Here is a 16,876-nt window from a genome sequence, read left to right on the forward strand (position 1 = left end):
AATATTCTTCCCAGAGCTGCAATATACGGTTTTATATGGGCTCCAGGAAATTGAATTAAGGAAAGTCAGCAACACATTGTTCAAAATTGGGTCTGGATGACTCTCTTACTCATATGGTTTAGTTTTAGGCAGTCCTGTGAGGAGCAGGGAGTTGGACTTGGTGATCCTTATGAGTGCCTTCTAACTTGAGATAGTCTACAAAATTCTAACAAATTCTCAAGTATCACATCAATGCATTGCTCTCAAACTCTGGCCTTCCTATTTGATCTCATATGTTAGGATTTCTTTTTCGTTTGCGAAGCTGCCAGGAGGTAAATTGAGCTAATTGAGAGAGCTGAGAAAGATTTGGAAAGGGAATAGACAGAAGCTGCTTTTCCATCAACTGCAATATAAAGTCTTACATAAACATGTAGTCAAAGGGCTGTAGACAGTAGGAATGGTAGCCAAATGTTCCTTGACCTCTGCATCTTTTACATCACTACTTGAAAATTATATTGGGATTTAATTAGCACTGAAACCCAGCATTAATAAACTGTGATACTCAAAGCTTTAAGAAGATTTATACTCTTTGATAAAAAAGCATTGCATGTGATTGTCCTGAAAACAGGAGATCCACAAAGATAAAGCATCAAATAAGTATCCTCTAAAAGACATTAATTGCTTTCATCGTTTAACTCCGTCTGATATAGCCAGTGTCAGAGTTCACTTTTCACTTTGACATGGAAGCTGCTGCTGCCATGAATATCAAGACATTGCTCCATTCTGTTTAAAAAACATTGAGCATGTATTTCTCATGTTTCATTGAACACAGCGAAGCAAACTTTTTTATCTCATCTACTTCTTTATTTCAGTACCATTGCCTGCCATGAAATAAAAACAAAAACTAACGGATCTACTAAATAGAATTGTGAACTCAATTGCAAGTGCAACAGACAATAATAAAAATAATCAACTGCTGTGTTTATTTGCAGTCTATTGTTTACAGTGAATATTCAAGAAGTAAAGACATTTGTTCAATATACATTTGGTACAAATTTTGGTGTAAATGCCATTAAAGAACATATATTAGGCACTTCAGGCTTGGCAGTTTGCCTGAGAAAGCATAGAGAATGGATTTCCTAAAATAAATTAGTAACTGAAGCCTGTACCTATTTGCATATAATTTCTAGTCCCATATTTTTAAGAGTATGCCTTCAAACCATGATCAGAAATGTATGTCTTAAGGTACTGAGGGGAATGAAAGGCCAAATGCAATTAACGATGTTCCGAGTTCCTTCTGCAGTAGGCACCACCCCTTGCCAAGAGGAAAATTGTAATCTCTACAGTAATTCCTTGTTAGAAAAGATCCTAATGCATACTATGGTGTCATGGTTTAGCATAGTTTGGGTTTTTAGTTAAAGAGGGCTCCATCAGTCACAGAAGTGATTCTTTGTAAAGAAGTGCTTACAGTTTCTTCTAAACACAACAGAACCAATCAACTGGCTAGTTTGAATATTGGCAACTTTTTTAAGCCGCTTAAGAAGCTTGACACGCCTCTGGGATCCACATTTAAGAACGAACAAACCCCGGGAAAGCTCTCTTGCGTCTGGCTTTTGCACAGGTAACTCGGGGCCGGCAGTGGGGCACAGCCTGGCCGGGTCGGCCGTGGCGCAGCTTGGCTGAGATCTCAGCCGCTTCTGCTCGCTGGACACCCGGCACAGCCCCTCCGTGCGGGCCGGGCCGGCCGGGACACAGCCACCCCGGAGCCTCGGAGCCCTGTTCCAGCCGCGGCCCCGCTCCGGGCGGCCGGGCCGGCCGGGACACAGCCACCCCGGAGCCTCGGAGCCCTGTTCCAGCCGCGGCCCTGCTCCGTGCGGGCCGGGCCGGCCGGGACACAGCGACCCCGGAGCCTCGGAGCCCTGTTCCAGCCGCGGCCCTGCTCCGTGCGGGCCGGGCCGGCCGGGACACAGCCACCCCGGTGCCTCGGAGCCCTGTTCCAGCCGCGGCCCTGCTCCGTGCGGGCCGGGCCGGCCGGGACACAGCCACCCCGGAGCCTCGGAGCCCTGTTCCAGCCGCGGCCCTGCTCCGTGCGGGCCGGGCCGGCCGGGACACAGCCACCCCGGTGCCTCGGAGCCCTGTTCCAGCCGCGGCCCTGCTCCAGCCGCGGCCCCGCTCGGTGCAGGCGGCCCCGCAGCGCGGCCAGGCCAGGCCGGCCTTCACCCAGTGCGGCTGAAACTAATCTGAAACCGGCAAAGATCATATGACCAACAGCGATAAACGAATTCCAGCTGCTGGGCTGGGTGAGATGAACCCTTTTAGTGCTGTGAGATTCTCCAGAACAGACGAAGCCTGCAGACACCAATCCTCTCCCGAGTCAGAAGAAAGGTGAAAGCACGTGAAGGAAACACCATAAAAGACACCAAAGTCAGTGAAGAAAGAAGAGCTGAAACCCCGAGAGACGAGAAAGAGGAGATGCTTCAAGCCTAGAAGCTGAAATTCTGTTGTAAAGCTATGGTGATGGACTATGATACATCAAAGTACCCGTTGTAATTTCATGAAAGCATAGGGGAGTGGGAGCGTTCAAACTGCAATTGTGAGCAAAAGTACCTGTGCTGAAACCAGCAAATGTTGAAGTAGCTGTGATTTGATGAGAAGCTTGAACAGAGAGAGTTAAAAGTGATGAAGACCCTTGCTCCCAGGGAAGAAGAAGACCTCTGTTCCTAGAGATAAAGATGTTCCTAGAGATAAAGATGCTCCCAGAGATAAGTGAAGAGAACCTTTGTTTCTGAACAGCTCAACCTTAACATGGTACCCCTAATTAGCTAAAGATTGAACCCTTGAAGACAGTTGTGGGGAAAGCTGTAATTTGAGAGAAAAGACTTTTATATGCGAGCAGAAAACCATCCCAGGCGGCTGTCTTGCTGTGACATTGAAGCCATGAGAGAACTGTTTCTTGTGGAGAAGTCTCCATAGCATGAGCAAGAGAGACTCGTCTCCCTAAGTGAACTGAGAAGGATTATAGAAGTGATAAACTGACTGAAAATCTCAAGGGTTGTCTTTTTTACGTTGTCAGTGAGAGAAAGGAGAAAGGTGGAGAGAAGAAAAGTGTTCTGAAGGTTTAGTCTGACGTTTTTTCCTTCTTTTAAGTCTGTTAATAAACTTCTTTATATTCTTTTAAGTTTTGTGCCTGCTTTGCTTTCTCCTAATTCTCTAATCTCACAGAAAGAAAATAAATGATGAATATTTTGTACCAAACCACTACATATGGGGAGGGGGGGAGTGAAGAAACAAGGGAAGACAAAACTTCCATTAAATATAGCAGTTAAAAGAAAAAAATTAACCTCAGGATGAATGAAAAGGTTTACCCTCAGTTACAGCCCTCCACCAATAAACTCTCCATGAAATGAGCAAGGCTGAAAAAATTCTGTTTCATTCTTACCTCTTTTTTGGTTTTGAGCAATATAATCCATCTGTTCAAGCTAGCAATATAAGGATACCCTCCTGCTCTGATTAAATAGAATTCCAGATGTCTAATATATGAAGTGTATTTTATCAGCTCACCCTTTATAAAAACATAAGATTTGTCAATTAAATAGGCAAGAATGAGCTCCAGTGAAAAAAGTACTTATAACAAATTTGGATCTTAAGAAAATGCATAAGTATTTCAACTCTACAAGCCAATTAAATTGGTACAAAATAATTCTGTTCCTTCCCACAAATTGTATATTTGTTTTCTGTCTTGCTTTTTCAAAAAAATCTTGTCTTTAAAGTTGGGGTTTGGTACAATGAACACATTATGTATTTCTTAACAATGGTAGTTAATAGACCTAAAATTTTCAAAAATATAAATCCTGTATCAGTGACAATGAAGTGTTCAGTCAAAGAAAATTGCAGCAATGTATAATTTTGATGAGCCTTAACAGTGAAAAAGTGGACAGTAAGTTCCTTAGTTGTACCAGTTTAAACATCAGAATAAAAAAAGCTTAATTGCATTCATTCATGCAACAAGAGCACGACAATGCCTAGCTTTCCTTAGAAGACATTGATTTTATTTTTAAGTTGAAAGAAGAGGTAGGAACAACCTCATGATGGTCTAGCTCCTGAAATGAGGTTAAAGAAGGAATGTAGGAAGCTGCTTTGAGCTGTATGCTGTGGGCAACTTCTGCTACCTCTGTGGAGATTTCTAAGCAAAGATCTTTTAAATACCTCCCTAAATCCCCAAAGTCTTCAGAAATAAAGTCATTTAAATTTGTTTATCTTTTTGTGTCTGGAGGATACTCCTGAGGCAATTACTGTGAGAAGTCAGTAGGAGTAAGAAATAGCCAGTGCATCATTATACATTAATCAAAACACAGAGGTGCCTTCACTGTGTCACTTGCCACCTTCTTTGGCTCATTGTGGAGAGAGATACTGGAGCTAAACACAGGTCACAGCATACTTACAAAACAATGCAAAAAGGTTTTCCCTACATGGATACAAAGAGTGTTGTGAAAAAGTTATTTTTATTTCACTGTTATCATTACTATTTAAAAGCCATCAGTACAATGTCCTGTTGTAGTAAGTCGAAACCACTTTGACAAGATGAAATACATTAAATCCACACAGTTTCTTGACCCTGTTCTGTGCTGTCTGCATGGCAAGTTTTGCCAGCCCAGATGGCCCACAATCCAGGGACTGTTAGATTTGTTAATTACTGTTAATGATTGGTACAGGTTTTCTTTCTCCATGCTTGGCATACCTACTGATTGGCAGCACAATGAAAGTATATACAAGGACTGAAATACAGCCAGAATAAATAATGGTGTGATGCAGTTTCTTGTTAGGGTACAGCTGACAAATGTCCTGGTTTTAACTCAGCAGTGTAATATAACCACCTCCAATTTTCTTTGACTTCAAAGCAGTTGGTTTTGGATGTATTTGTATGATACATTTGTATGTAATTGGATGTATTTTGGATGTATTGAGGACATTGTTCTTTTCTTGTCTTATGATCTTGTCTCAGTTTGACCCTGTGCAGAGTTTGTTGCATTCTTTATTTACCTTTCCTTCTAAGAATCCCTTTTTATCTTTCTAGGTCAAGGGGATTTAATTAAAAAAAAAAAGAAACAAAACATGATCAAATAAAATCTATGGAAACCTGATGTATTTTTCCAAAGAATTCTTTAAGATTAAGAGGTTAAAATATTAAAATATGTTTTCAGTTAGCCTAAAAGAGAGATCACATTCTAAAAATATTCCTTTGGTCTCCCAATGCAAACATATGACTCAGTTATTCACATAGGTGTTTATCTTAAAATAATAGCACTGGGAATATTAAAACAGCAACCTATCTGGCGTGACGATCTTCCAGTGGTTCTATCCACCTAAAAATCCCTGTTGTTTCTGAGGTTTTTCCTGTTGTTTCTGAGGTTTCTGTATTTATCAAAAAAATACCTTCAGACAGCTGTCCACAGCTTGGTGTTAGGAATTATGAGTAATGCATACATCAGCTTCTGCTGAACCTTTATCCTGAGATTGGCTCCTCCAGCTCAGAGGTTAGCTTGCTCTGCTCTGCTTGTTTGTCTAGGAAGGTTTTATTTCCCCCGGTCTGGCTGCTGAGGTTGAGGTGGAGTGACGCCTGAGCCCTCACTTGTGCTCTGCGGGTGGCTTCCCTTCACACACTCCACCCTCTCCTTAGTCCCTCAGGGTAACCTCTTTGTGCTATATGGAATGAATATATTTGTATTTAGTGCTCAGCATAAAACACTCAAGACATGTCTTCTAAAGCAGGATGTGGATGCACGTGCATTTGTTCTCACCTAATTATGTGCTATAACAGCAAATTATTTTGATAGGCAGAACAGAGTCAGCTAGCATTTCCCAGAAGCTCTTGGGTGTTGAAAGCTTCTTGATTTGTTTTTCTGTCCTGTCCCTGTACAAGTCAGTAGAGTTGCTCCACGAGAGAGCAAGCTGGGATGATGGCATTCCTTAAATGTGAACATTTTTATAGTTGCTGGAAAAGACTTCTCCCCTCTGTTTTTGGCTGCTATACTTCCTTTCCTATCCAAACAATTCCACTGGGTTAAATATTGCACTGTACTGATACTAAGCTGAGATCTCAGCTTGTGTTTTTTCTCCACCAAAAATTTCCCAAATGGAAATGGATTTCTAACTTATAAAGGAAATTATGTAATTTGCACCAGTTCAAATATACCATCCATCTGTCACACTGTTTATACTGAATTATCTTGTGTCAGAATACAGTCTGTCTGTTTTATGGTAAGACATATTTTGACACTACATAGACACTAGGGTTTTGATTCCTGTGCAATCTGTGATGTGCTCTGGGACAGGAAACTTGATTATAATTTCTATGAAATAGTAAAATATGGCAAAATATAATAATAGCTTTAATGTGAAGATAATTTCTAGTGGAATTTACAAACGTGGCTGGAGGGTGGAAAAAGTTTTTGAAGGCAACTATTCAATAAACAGCGAAACACAAAGCTGTGTAGTAAACCAGGCATTCTATCTTGGGACATGTAAAAACAAAACACATTAGTTTCACTTGGCCCTAAGCATTCAGCATGATTTTCCTTCAAATTTTTTGTAATATTCAGGAAGACTCAGCCACTAATTTATCAGCAGTCCTGGCTAACTGGGGAGGAGGTCCCAGGTGACTGGCGGTTAGTAAATGTGACACCCAGCTACAAGAAGGGCCACAAGGACGATCAAGGAACTACAGGCCTGTCATCCTGATCTTAGAGCTGGGATCTTGAGTGCTGTCACAGGATGTACAGGACAGCCAGGGGATCAGGCCCAGACAGTGTGGGTTTATGAAAGGCAGATTGTCCTTGACCAACCTGATGTCCTTCTATGACAAGGTGACCCACTAAAGAAATGAGGCTGTGGATATTGTCTACCTGGACTTCAGACACTGCCCCTGATGCTGTCTCTCAGTGCATTCTCCTGGACAAACTGGCTCCTCATGTCTTGGATGGGTGGGCTCTTTGCCGAGTTAAAAAACTGGCTGGATGCTGGGCCCAGAGTGGTGGTGAGTCGAGTTAAATCCACCTGGTAGCTGGTCACTAGTGAGGATCCCCAGGGCTCAGTTTGGAGCCAAGTCTGTTTAATATCCTTCTTCTTATCAATAATAAATAATCATAAATAAATAATAATCTATAAGGTCCTTATCAATGATCTGGATGAGGGGATCAAGTGCCCCCTCAGTAAGTGTGCAGATGACACCAAGTCTTTACGGCCACAGAGCTCCAAGACAACATAATCCATAATAGTGAGAGACTATTTCTGGCAGACTTGAATCTGGGGGCAAGGGTGTGGAAAGGACTCTTTTTTCTTGGAGAAAATTATTTCCCAAGTAATACTGAATTATAAAATGTTTGCGTCAATCATAAGCTGTTCAACCAGAATCCCCTCTGTAGTGACAGAATGGTTTTCGTGAAGATGTGGGTTGGTGTTTCCAACATGTTTTTGACATGTTTCTGAATTCCATTTCATAATGGTAGGATACATTCCCAGTATGTATTTATTATGTATTTAATAGTAACACATACTTGGAAGGTCAAAGGCAAAGAGGATAAATGATAATTAACAGAGGGTACCAGTACACCATTCTAAATTGATTAGGAAGACAAAGGAATTTAACACATTATAGATAAACTCTGTAACGAGAAATAGTAGCTATAAGAAAAGTTCAAAACAGCAACAGATAGAGTCAGCAAACAGACTGGAAGATAAGATGGTTTCTGTGATACAGTGATAATAGAACACATATTGTGTAATGCTCAGGGCTGTTTGATAGAAATCATCCTTCACCTTTATATACCCACCCCGCTTTAGAAGAGTGTAGTTAGAGATTGATAGATAAGTACGAGCATATGGACACACATGGAAAAGCACAATTTTATTTCTTTCATATATATGAAATACAAACATATCACCCATTGTTGAGCTCCAACAATAACAAACATTTTCTTTCCTGTCAGTGTTGATCTGCTTGAGGGTAGGCACTACTGAGAGACCTAGACAGGCTGGATTGATGCACTGAAGCCAATTGTATGAGATTCAGTTGGGTGAAATGCTGTGTCCTGCACTTGTGTCACAACAACCTCATGCAATTCTACAGGCTGGGGGAAGAGTGGCTGGACAGCTGCCTGGTAGAAAGGGACCTCAGGCTGTTTGTCATCACACTGATGAGGCTTCACTGCGAATACTCTGTTCAGTTTTGAGCCTCCCCACTGCAAGAAGAACATTGAGGTCCTGGAGCATGTCCAGAGAAGGACAACAGAGCTGGTGAAGGGTCACAAGCACAAGTCTTATGAGGACCAGCTCAGGGAGCTGGAGTTGTTTAGCCTGAACACTGAGAGGTGACCTAATTGTTCTCTACGACTACCTGACAGGAGGCTGCAGTGGGGTGGGAATTGATCTCTTTTCCTATATAACAAGTGATAGGACAAGAGGAAATGGCCTCAAGTTCACCACTGGAGGTTTAGATTGGATTTTAAGAAAAATTTCTTCAGTAAAAGATCAGGCCCTGGAACCACCTGCCCAGGGAAGTGTTTGGATCGCCATCCCTGGAAATGTTCAAAAAATATCTAGATATATCACTTGAAGATATGGTTTAGTGGTGAACATGGTGGTGGTGTTACGTTAATGGTTGGACTTGATGATCTTAGAGATCTTTCCCAACTTTAGCAATTCTGCGATTCTATGATTAAGCAAAAGTCTGTGGTCTGTGCAGTTTAATTTGCTCCTGATAAGACTTTGCCATTTAAGAGCAAAATAGCCCAATTTACGTGGAAGTCTGTATCTGTGTTCTACATTGATTTATGCCAGTTGAGGACCTGGCTCTGTCTTGATGAATCTGGGAAGGAAAACACTTTTTACAAATATATTTTGAATTCAGGGATTTATTCATTTTCAACCAGATACACATCTTTTGGTGGATGCCTCAGCATGGATGAATATCTCATGGAGTAACATCAGAGGTAGCAGTGTTACAGGAACATACACCTGTGTAATCCCATGGAGTTCCCAGCTGCTTCATCTTGAGGCTGGGAGGTGATGTCTTCTGTACCAACCTGCAGGATCAAGGAGCATGCAGGTCCATGAAGACCATCATGGTTGATGCAATGTGTGCACCACTGCAGGTCACAGCTGCATGCCAACCCCACCTGTCTCAGAGGAAGAGTGTGTGAAAGTCCCCTATGCCAACAGACATTGTTAAACAATGAAGGTAGATATGTAGTTTTACACTGTAAAGAAAGTGGAAAGCAATTACAGCCTGTTAGGTGGAAAGAAGTTATATTTAAATGATTAAATTATTGGGTTTTATATCTCTGTGTATAAGGAAGAGAATGACATGTTACTTTAGGTCATTGTGAGTATATATTTGTAGTTGTTTGAGTGCAGAAATAGACACTTTGATGAGGTAAATAATGTCATCATTTGTCTCTATTTTGAATATTAGGGTACACTTGCGATTATAGAGCTGGAATGTTTGGAGGAAATTTGAAGGAAAAGTTGACTGAACCATTTTCATGGGGTCTCTCTGCTGTATCTGGAAAAACACAATGATTTTTCTAAACACATTGCAGTGCTGACTGTCAAAGCAGTATTTATCTTACAGTCCTGCCTCAGCAAATTCTGCTACAAGTCCTGACAGTTTGAGCAGGTTAGTTATTTGTAGATCCTTCACTCAAGGATTACAGCCTGTGTCGACTATGAGATTGAACTCCAAAACATCCCCCTGGGTCTTAAAGATTTAGGTAAGTGCTGAGAATATCTAAACCACAAAAACTTTGTTATCTATTTGCAAACTGCAATTTCTGTTTAAGAGCTGAACTTTTAACCTAGCGCTCTCTGAATGTTCCCTCTCTCACTATCCTTCAACCCCTTAATCATAGTCTTAATCACTTAGCTCTCTTATGCACCCTTTCACCTGTATTTGTACAAAAGAACTTGTGTATGCTATCTCCTTTCACAGGGCAGAGTCTTTCTTGTGTAGTCTCTTCATGTGGGCTTGGGTTTTGTTCTAAGGTATGGGAAGAGTGGCAAGGCAGCTCAGGAATTGCACTTTGCAGGGATCAAATTGCAAACTCTGACAAGTGAGCTATGAGAGCAGCTGATAGTAGGGCATGTGGTTGGTAATACTGCAGGAAGTTTCAGGTGAGGGTCGTTTTATGAATGTATACTATGACTTCAAAGTGCTACACAGAGAAGCTGAGAGAAAGGAGAGTAAAATGTTGGAAAAATGGGTGTTTCTTGCAGCCACTCGTGTATCAGGAAAGGGTGATGAACTTCTGGAAAGAGTTGTGCTTTCTATCAAGGGAACAAAGAAATGAACTCTCTCCTCCTTGTCCCATAAAATGAATAAAAACCAGGGGAGGCGAAATCACTTTGCATTTTGTACCTTTCTAGAGCTTATAGGAAGGCAATGAGAAATATTGTGCATGAATTCGCTAGGCAAGATCCTCTTTAGATGTAAACTAATGTAGGTCATTGAAGTTAAACTGATGCTTCCTGCTAAGGAATCTGGTGTGGAGTGATAATGTGCTAGAATGCACACTTCAGTGATAATGCACCCTTCAGACAGTGTGACTCTATCTGAAGACTACTGGGGAAATCCATGCATTGACTCAGTAGAACTGATTTTCAAACACAAGAATTTATGCTGCCCTCGGACTGTTTTTTTCAAAATCCTCAAACAGTACCACAGAAATTATTTGAAGAATTGAAATGTTTAATTATATTATATCTGAATATTAAATAGATAGTTAGCTTTGTTGCTTGATAGCATTGATGAAGATTCAAAGATGGAAGAGAAGGCGACAGTAACTGGAGAAGAGTTGGGAGCTGGAATAACTTTTTTATTAGTGAGAAACATTTTTAAAAAGCCTGAGATATACAGTACATCACAAACTACATAGTGAGAAGAAGGCTGTAAAGGCAAAATCAAACAGAGGTCACATTTAGAGATCTTATTTAAGAGCTTATTTCCATTTTATTTAGAATGTGTTTGAACAGAAGAAAGATTTGTATTTGTTGTAAAAGAGAGCAGGAAGAATTTCCAAGATTTTTAGCCATAAAAGATCTTCACAGGGTGTATGTAAGATATTGACACAGGAGAATGATAGTATGCCTTTGGGCATGGCAACTAAAACAGCCATGAAAATTGAATCTCTTGTAGTCTTGGAAAAGATAACTTCACTGTGTTAAAGGATTAATTTCCAGCTCATAAGTAAGAATATCAGCTCCAGTTTTGATAAAGTAGCAAATCTAAAAGATAACAAACTCCCAGATATCTCCAAATCATCCTCAAACTGGTGATCCCAAAGAGCTTTTCTATGCTCACTATGTTCATATGAAGAGCAAGGAATTCCTTCTGCAGCAATACCTTGAACTTGAGGCCAGACATCTAAACATATAAAAGCCCTAAACAGTCTCCTTTTTCACATTAAGTCAATCAAAATCTTAAGTGTTCTAAATAAAGCCACTTTGAATGGAGAACTTAATGATCGATTTAGCAACTTTTAGACAAATGCCTTAAAATTTGACCTATTACTTAGGCATAAATTTCAGTTAGCTGAAAATTCTTATGTGATTTTCAAGGACTTCTGCTCTGCTTAAATTTGTAGCCCTGCAACTTTTCCTAGTGGTCAGGGGAAAATATAGAAGATCCCCACAAATTGTTAACCCAAAGAAGGCATTGAATTACAGCACTTTAACATAGAAACATCTTTGAACACTCTCTCCCAGTCACTGAATCATAGTGAAATATTTCCTTTCTGGTTGGATCCTCACAAGACAAAATATTTCAGAGTGTGGTCAGTGCCAGTACATGCTAGGTGGTGCAGATCCAAATTACTGGAGGGCATCATGGACATGTGGTGAAGTTCTTCTGTCTCTCAACTTCTAACGTGTCTTTTTGTTTATTGTCTGATATGTTCAACACTTGATCAAGTTAGGATCCATTTCCCCTCCATAATCACATGGGAGTGTCAGGAATGAGGTCTCTGTCCTTGTGGAAGAGGACGAAGCAGCAGCTGATTTTCCACTCATGCCTTTCATTAAATGGGTAGCAAGCACAAGTGAATAGCTTTTCCAGTCCTTCCTCTCTTCCTACTATGTCTGGTTTTTTCCTTTGTATCTCCTGGGAAGGCAGAGTCTGTGAAAGTGAATGAACTGAACTCAGAACACTCTGAGCTCTTCATTTTCCTATAGCAATGCTTGTTACTACAGTATTTTATGTGATGGGGGACTCTTTAATATAAAGAAAAGGATATTTTCTCACTCCATTAATATTCAGTATGTTTTCTGAATATTTTTAGCCCAAAAAGTTTGTAAAAAAGAAACTGTTGTGTTTCTAACATTGCCCCATCTTACTGATGTTTCAAGAACATGGAAAAAATTCTTTGTCTCTGATTTTGAAAAAGCTGGAATCAGTCTTCTTTCAAAAATCACAACCCCTAAATTAGTTGTCTAAAGATTTGAAGGACATGTGGGTTCTGGTAATACCCTGAGAGCTTAATATCTAATCACTGAAACAGTGGGAAAGGTGAAGGATCCACTAATGACAGCTTCTATTTTGCATTGATTTAATCAAACCAAACCATTTAAACTGACAGCTGTTGTTTCTCAAAGTGGACTGGGGGCTTCGCTGTTACAGCATAAAATACGAGTTTCTTGTACTTGGAGATCAGTGAGAAATCTCTGCTTGTATGGACAGGGAGCAGCTCAGCCCAGGATGTGGGAGAACTGAGTTTGCCGGTGTGCTTGCAGCAAGTGGCCGGGATTTGGCTTTAGGAGAGCTTCACATCCATTATGGAAAGTAGATTTAGGTGGTGCCATTTACAGGGATGCAAAGATACTTTCTGAGAAGGTGACATCGTGATGTGCTAAAACTGAGACACACCTATTGTGCTGGTTCTGAAAGAAGGTGGGATTTATTCTGGCATAAGAGCAAAGGGTAAGCTCCTTTGCTCCTTCTCTTCATGTTTATCAAGTAGCAGATGTGATAAAAGAGGGATTCAACATCCAGTCAATATCATAGCTGTATCCAGGCAAGCAGCTGACCTATGGGATTTTGAGAAGTGTCTTGTTCTGCATGTATAAATATACCTCTCTTGCATATGTGTTGCTTACTTTTTATATTATAATACACTTTTCTTTAAAAAAAAAAAAAATTGAGCTTTTTCTTTTGCAACAGATTGCAAGTTTTCATCCTACCAGCTGCTGAGCACTTCCAGCAATGCTCTGGCTGCTTCCAGTTTGGCTGTATGGCCATGGCATCTGAGGACTAAGTACCTTGGAGAAAAGAGTCCCATTCATTTTGACACAGCTTTTTTCACTTTGTTCTTGACAATGCTGTACCTATCTACCTGCTTGCACTAATTAAGGAATATAGAAACAGCAGCAAAACGCAGTAAAAAACCAAACTAAATCTACAAAGGTGGAACTGGACAATTTCTCAACGCAGCTTTGTGGCAGCACAGTTTAATGTTAGCTGTGAGCTTGTCCTAGATATAAAGCCACTATGGAGTGCAGCAGGCAAATACCAGGCCACTAGATTGCACCTAATTAATTTATGAGATTGCAATACTTCTGTCAAGTGCCAAGCTAAGTTTTCTGCTTGCACTGACTGTTGCCAGAGTTGCAGTACAGAGCAGGGTTAGGCAGCTGCTAAATAATTCATGGTGTGTAGTGTGTTTAAAAAACGCTTTCTGATAAATTTCCATTTTTATTGACGGTGCAAGGAGTCAATATACCTGTCTGACTTTGTATCAATAGCTGTAAGCTCCTGGCTGATGCCATGCCTTCCTGAGCAGCCTGGAGTACAGGGAACAAGAACACACTTGGCTGTCTCCCAATATTCTTCTGTATCATGCAGGCAATAAACTTGCTGGGAGGCTGACTGTTGCCTAAATTTTTTTCTGTATTGAAAATATTTATTTTAGCTTCTTTTTTTCATGTTTGTTAATAGTTTTCATTTGAACTCTTTTCCACAAAAACAAAAAATCCACACCTCTATACTTGTGCATTTATGCTTTGGCTAGATAGTATTTCTGTGTATTCTTTTTGGTTTTATGCCTGCAAAGGTGAATACCACTGCTATGCAGTGCAATCTGGTGATGGCAGTGAGAGCTGCAGACACTCACAGAGTTTGCAGGAATTAAAGGATCCCCCAGCTGCTGGATGATACTGGCAGGGATTCATGCAGCAGTAGCTGATGTCTGGGCTAACAGGAGCCTTTGCTATCTACTCCTGGATGCTCTGAACCCTGGATGTTCTCTTGCCAGCCTGGGCTGGCCAGTAGATAAAATGCAATTGGTTGGATGTTTCCTTTGCTTAATGGATGCTGAAGTGATTTCTACAAACTCAGTCTGATTTAATTTATAGCAGAGAATCATTATGTGTTTTTTAATGGGAGTTTCTGTGTACAGATTTTTTCCAAGAGCCCAGACTGAATAAAAAGTATATTTCTCTGTATTGTGCACTCTTCTGGTTATATGTGAGTGCTTCCATTGGCTGTACTGGATTTCTAAAAAAATTATCTCCCAACCCTAAATGACAAGTGCAAAAAATTAGGGGTCATTTTTCCAAAGGAGTTGCAATCTGGACTTCATTCTTCACAATTTCAGATAAAGTACATTCAATAGGGATATGCATGCCGAGGAGCAGCCGTTGCCTCCTGCATATTCAGAGTGAGTGCTTACTATTCTGGAGTCACAAAAGAAACAAAGCTATTTGTCAGATATGAATCATGCAAACTTTCTTGTCTCCATAGTCTTCTAAACACCTCTAAAAAATGCACTTTGGATTAACTTTGCCAAGACATAAAGCATGCACTGAAAGGTATTAAGAATTTGATACACAGGTATTTCCAAACACTTCCAAAGTCCATCCATTTTTCTTGCCACACTTTAGTCCCAAGTGACCACTGGTTAGATGAATGGTCATTCTGAAAAGTGATGCAGGAATGTGGGAATGAGTACCTAGCAGCAGGGGTCTAAAAGAGACAAATTAAACAGGTGCCTTACGAGGTTAATAAATTCGGTATATATGGAAAAAAAAGGTGGGTACTTTGAGGAGAAGATGCTTTTTAACAGGCACTAACAAGGAAAAAAGAATCTGTTGTCTTCTCTGCTGTTCTCAGTGTGCTTCTGTGCCATTCCTCCCCAAATTTCAGGTAATCATGTAGAAGCAGACACAACTAGTAATAAGGTTGAATCAAAAGAAGCTGTAGAGTACGCTTTTGTTACTCACACACTCAAATATGTAATACTAATGATGAGGCAGATAAAAAGACTTTTTGGTCAGGCCCTACAGCTGGGTTTTATTTTCTTTCCTTTGGGCTGTATTTTGTGCATCATGTATTACTTTCATCCTAGCACATAATATTTATACACCTTTCATTCCTGCAAAATGCAAGTCTTTATGACCTGTGGGGCTTTATTTGTTCCTGTATTGTTTTACATATGATAAGGTTTAGAGGGTAATACTCTGTGTAATATATTTCTTAGATGATAGTGCTTGTTAAACAGTATTGAGTGCAGCATTTACTGGCCAAAGACTCCACACAGTCAGTCTGGATGGCTCAGGGTTCACTGTTAATGTACTGCCTCAGTCCAGTTGAAAAAAAATATGAAAATAAACGAAGGATAGTTTGTGTTCTTTAGACAGTGTAATACGGGACTACAGGTTAAATAATCCACTGAAATTTAACATCTTTCTGTCTAATAAGTCCAAGCTGATGAAAAAATGCAAAAGAAGTCTTTCCTCTCAATATTTTTTTGATAGCCTGAATAATTTTACAGATAGATTTCTGAAAGACATCAGCGTCTTAGCTGGGGTACTCATGCAGCATAGAGCAGATGGTCATAATTCCAAAACTCATAATGAGCAGAGAACCAAATTAGCTGGAATCAAATGCTGTTTGCAAGTAGGAAACCAAGGCATGGAAAGAACAGTACACTATAGTAGCATATAAAATACTGTACTATACTGCTACAATACTATTCTGCACTACAAAGCTAGAACTATACACTGTAGCTCACAGTTTAAAATTAGATTATTCCAATTTCTGTTTCTCCAAACAAAGGAATTCTGTCAAATAATGCAGGAAAGTTCATCTTGCAGTTTTTGCTCTTATTAAAAACAGATTGTGCAGTTGTCAGTGCTGATACACTCTAGGTCTGCTGTGGTCCAATTGCTTCGGTACATTATCATAATAAGGACAGAACAAAAGATAGAGATGATAATTGTTGTGCTTTTTCCTCTCTGTTCTCCTTTCTTGTTGTTTTTTAAGTCTTGGAATATTTAGAAGACATAGAAAATGCAAACCATTACAGTAATTGCAACTGTAATTTAAAAAAGGAATTTGGTTGTGAATTCGTGGATATATTACCACATATAAGAGAATGACAGAGCTGTTTCCACCTGAGTTGTAGGGACAAATAGCTTAAGACCCTTCTTTGATAGTTCTTTACCTCTGCCTTTTTTTCCCTTTTTTTTTTTTTTTTTTGGCTAAAGAATCCCTCATTTTCTACTGGGCTTTAAAAACTTGCTCAATGCCTCATAAACTCTGTACAGGCTTGTATTTGAAGGGAAAGTTAACGACTTGAAACACAATGACAAATGTATCAGTCACACTTTTCCATTCTGTATACTAGCAGGGAGAAAAAGAGATTATTTCCTAGGCTTACAATTAAAATTAATGAGGTGCTATAAACCGAAATATGCGCTTCAGGATGAGAAGTGGTAGATTATAATCAATTTTTATGTGTGTATGAAGATTATAATGAATCCATTAGATTGCTTTTATATTCATGTTATTAATGGTTTCTCTGCTTTGCTTGGCATTTTAAACTCACATAAGAGATTCGGTACCTTGAACAGC

This window comes from Corvus moneduloides, chromosome 5 (assembly GCF_009650955.1).
Source record: "Corvus moneduloides isolate bCorMon1 chromosome 5, bCorMon1.pri, whole genome shotgun sequence".
Taxonomy (NCBI): Eukaryota; Metazoa; Chordata; class Aves; order Passeriformes; family Corvidae; genus Corvus; species Corvus moneduloides.